Consider the following 4,795-nt stretch of genomic DNA (forward strand, 5'->3'; position numbering starts at 1 on the left):
TGGTTGTGCCCGAGATTCCCGCACCTTTGCTGGGTAGAGACTTACTCACCAAGATCGGGGCATGTATCCATTTTGAGCCTAAAGGGATAAAAGTCATGGACTCAGAAGGACAGCCCCTGCAGCCAGTACATGTGTTGTCTTTGTCTCTGGCTGATGAATATCGCCTATTCCCGGCAGCTCTAGGAAAGGGGGGCCAGGGAGACATGAGCTCCTGGTTGCAGGAGTTCCCTTCCACCTGGGCTGAAACCAGGGGAGTCAGCCTCGCTAAGCACCTGCCCCCAGTTGTGGTCCAACTCAAAGCCATGGCCCTGCCCACTCGGGTCCAGCAGTACCCGATGCCAGAAGAGGCTAGGAAGGAAATAGCACCTCACATCCATAGACTGCTAGAAGTAAAAATCCTTAAACCCTACCAGTCATCATGGAATACACCCCTGCTTCCTGTGAGAAAGCCTGGCAGTGGAGATTACAGACCGGTGCAGGATTTGCGAAGGGTAAATGAAAGGGTAGAGGACATTCACCCCACAGTGCCCAATCCAGACACCCTACTTAGCCACCTGCCACCAGCAGCTCATGTGTGGTATACCACCCTAGACTTGAAGGATGCTTTCTTCAGTGTCCCTCTCACTGAAGTCAGTCAGCCCTTGTTTGCCTTTGAGTGGCAAGAACCAGGAGGGGGGAAGACAGGGCAGCTCACCTGGACCAGACTGCCACAAGGCTTTAAGAACTCTCCCACCTTGTTCAACGAGGCTCTAAGCCAAGATCTGGAGCCCTTCCGTAAAAGGCACCCCCATGTGACTCTGCTTCAGTATGTGGATGACTTGTTGCTGGCTACAGCAACTCATGAAGAGTGCATGGAAGCTACAAGGAACCTGTTGGCTGAACTGGGCAGCCTGGGATATCGGGCCAGTGCCAAAAAGGCGCACATCTGCCGGAGGTCAGCGGTTTACTTGGGATACAAGATAGCGGAAGGAGCCAGATGGCTGACACAAGCCATAAAACAGACTATCCTGACCATTCCTGTGCCCTCCTCTCCCCGGGGTGTGAGGATCCCAGGGTATGCAGAGATAGACTGTCCACTGTATGAAACCACCAAAGAAGGACTGGATTGGAAGTGGAGTCAGGAACAGCAAGAAGCATTTGACAGATTAAAAGAAGGTCTTCTCCAGGCCCCCGCCCTGTCTCTGCCAGACCCAGAAAAGCCCTTCATTTTGTTCATAGATGAAAAGAAGGGAGTGGCCAAAGGAGTCCTGGCCCAGCAGCTAGGCCCGTGGAAGAGACCAGTGGCTTACTTGTCCAAGCGGCTGGACCCAGTGGCCTCAGGATGGCCATCTTGCCTGCGCATCTTGGCAGCCATCACCCTACTGGTAAAGGAAGCTGACAAGCTGACCTTTGGCCAGGACCTGAGGTTGACTACCCCGCATACTGTGGAGGGGATTCTCAGGCACCCTCCAGGGAAATGGATGACAAATGCCAGGCTCACCCACTACCAAGGGCTCCTGCTGGACTCTCCTCAAATCACCTTCTCGGCCCCAGTGACCCTGAATCCTGCCACTCTCCTGCCAGACCCAGACCTGTCAACCCCGATCCATGACTGTAGAGACGTTCTCTCTGAAATCATCCAGGTACGGGAAGATCTGAGAGACACGTGGCTGCCAAATAATGAATTAAACTGGTATACAGATGGAAGCAGCTTCGTGCGGGATGGGGTCAGAAGAGCCAGAGCAGTGGTAGTGACGCACGAGGGGGAAGTCATTTGGAGTGCAGCCCTGCCCCCTGGCACCTCAGCCCAGAAGGCGGAACTTATTGCTCTCGCAGAGGCACTGGAGAGAGCAGAAGGCAGGCGAACTAACATTTATACAGATAGCAGGTATGCCTTTGGCACTGTGCGTGTTCATGGCACCATCTACTGGGAAAGAGGATTCCGGTCCGCAGAAGGAAAGGAACTGAAGAACTTTCAGGAAGTCCAAAGGCTGTTAGCAGCTGTGGAAAAGTCGAGGGTGGTGGCAGTTATACATGTGCCTGGGCACCAGTCCAGAAAGACTTCTGAGGCTGTTGGTAACAACTTTGCTGATGCAGAGGCCAGGAGGGTGGCTCTCTTAGACCCCATTGTGCTGGCAGCTTTAGAGGTACCCATACCTGAACTACCCACCCTACCCCCCAGACCTGACTATTCCCCACGGGACCTTGAGTGGATAAGGAAACAAGCTCCGGGAGAAAAGCCTGGGGAGGGAGGTTGGAGTAGGGACCAGGAAGGTAGACTGATCTTACCAGAAGTACTAGGAAAATACATGCTCACCAACCTACGCAGATCCACCCATCTAGGCTGGAAAAAGTTTCTCAGTCTTTTTCAGCATGCACAGTTTGTAGTTCCACACCAGAATGAGGCCACACGTCAGATCACGGGGGGATGCGAGAGTTGTGCAAAGCTAAGACCAGCCCCAAAGGGGCTCCACCTGACAGGTATCCAGGAGAGGGGGAGGGCCCCAGGAAGAAGTTGGGAGATAGACTTCACCGAGGTAAAGCCAGGAAAGTATGGGTACAAGTATTTGCTAGTCATGGTGGATACTTTTTCAGGATGGGTGGAGGCTTTTCCAACTAAAACATGTAACTAGCCAGATGGTGGCAAGGAAATTAATAGAGGAGATAGTCCCCAGATATGGGTCCCTGAGGCTATAGGTTCCGATAACGGCCCAGCTTTCGTTAGCAAAGTCCTACAGGGACTAGCCCAGGCTTTGGGGATGGATTGGAAGTTACAAGATTTAGTAAGAGAAGCTGAGAAAATCTACAACAAGCGAGAGACCTTAGAGGAAAGAGAGGACAGAATTAGGAAAGAACAGGAAGCCAGAGAAGATAAGAGAGAGAAAAAGAAAAACAAAGAGTTAAGTCGAATTTTGGCCACAGTAGTTCAGGGAACAGGACCAGATAGGGACCTGGGAGACAAAAGAAGACCCCGAGTGGACAAAGATCAATGTGCTTACTGCAAGGAAAGAGGACATTGGGCTCGAGAATGCCCAAAGAAGTTAAATAAACTACAAAAAAAGACAACCCCAGTCCTGACCCTAGGAGACTAGGGGAGTCTGGGCCAGGAGCTCCCCCCTGAGCCCAGGGTAACTCTAAAGATAGGGGGGCAATTGACTACCTTCATGGTAGACACAGGAGCTCAACACTCAGTTTTGACAACAACCAAGGGACCCATGAGTTCCAAAACAGCCTGGGTCCAAGGGGCTACTGGAGGGAAGAAATATAGGTAGACTACAGAAAGAAAAGTGGACCTCAGTACAGGACAAGTCTCTCACTCGTTCTTACTGGTCCCAGACTGTCCATATCCCCTCCTTGGGAGAGATTTACTCTCCAAGTTAGGAGCCCACATCCACTTCACTAAAAAGGGATCCACTGTACATGGAAAAGATGGAGCTCCATTACAGGTATTAACCCTGCGACTGGAGGATGAACATCGGTTGTATGAGGGACCGATAGCAGAAACCCCGCCTATGAGGAATGGAACCGCACCTCCCATACTTCCCCGTTGTGGACATGGTGGCCAGATCTGTATGTTGACTTAGAACTTGTACTGGGGTAATTCTATTACCTCCCCCAGGAAAATCACCAGGAACAATATCATATGAAAAAACGGGCTTTGGTTGACTCATCATCCACAGTCAACCACCAAGCTTTGTGGGCAAATGGGTTCTTTGCTTGCCCAGGTTTCCGGACGGGTTGGTGGAGGCGCAATTGTGGGGGTGCTGATAGACTCTACTGTGCTGAATGGAATTGTGTGGAAGTTAATGATGGGCAGTGGAGATGGGAGGTTTCCCCTGACCTGATTGATATGAGGTTTACTTCTCCATACAACCAATGTACAGTATCTCCACTGGCCAACCAGGTTAAACTCACTTTTACCTCAAAGGGAAAAAATGATAAAAGGTGGATAGATGGGCTGACATGGGGTCCTGTTCCAGATCTTCCTCCAGGTCGAGGCAGTGGTTAGGTCGCCGGTAGGACCTAACCCAGTGTTAAATACCCCTCATCTGAGGCCCCAACCTCCCCCACCTGGGTCTCCTAGGCCCACCTTCAAGCCATTAGGCACCACAACATCAGCAGCCCCAGCCACAGAAAGGCCGAGGATGGCTGCAAAACCACAGACTTCCAGCAACCCTATGTGGGAGATGGTGCTAGTTGTGCCACCCTTTTATGAGGCTATCAGGATAAGTAGTTCCTATACTCTCAACAACTCTCATCCCACCTATTGGGATGGGAGACCATGGGGACTTACTCTTGCTCAGGTCTCAGCCTCTGGCATGTGTGTAGGCACAGTTCCAACATCCCAAAGCCAGTTATGTTCCTCATGCAATAACACCCCATAGGAGCAGGGGAAGTGGATTATACCCACCTCGGGCTGGTGGCTCTGTTCAAAAATGGGCCTCACCCCAGCCCTATCCACCTCTGTATTTAATGCTAATAATGAATTTTGTGTACTTGTGGCCATTCTGCCCCATCTTTCATACCACTCTCATGAATCCCTCCTCTCCTATTGGGAGGAGAAAAAGAGTCCACTTTAAAAGAAGAGGGAACCCATTACTGCCTTAACCATCGGAACTCTCTTCTCCATGGGGATAGCTGGAACAGGGACAGGAATCACAGCCCTAGTAACGTGAGAGGAAGGGCTCACGGCACTAAGGCTAGCAATCGACAGGGACTTGGAACAGCTCCGGCAAACGATGTCGGACCTGGAGCAATCTCTCACTTCCTTATCAGAGGTGGTGCTACAAAACAGAAGGGGCTTGGATCTCCTATT

Source organism: Nannospalax galili, unplaced genomic scaffold (genome assembly GCF_000622305.1).
Source record: "Nannospalax galili isolate Female #2095 unplaced genomic scaffold, S.galili_v1.0 scaffold18, whole genome shotgun sequence".
NCBI classification, from domain to species: Eukaryota; Metazoa; Chordata; class Mammalia; order Rodentia; family Spalacidae; genus Nannospalax; species Nannospalax galili.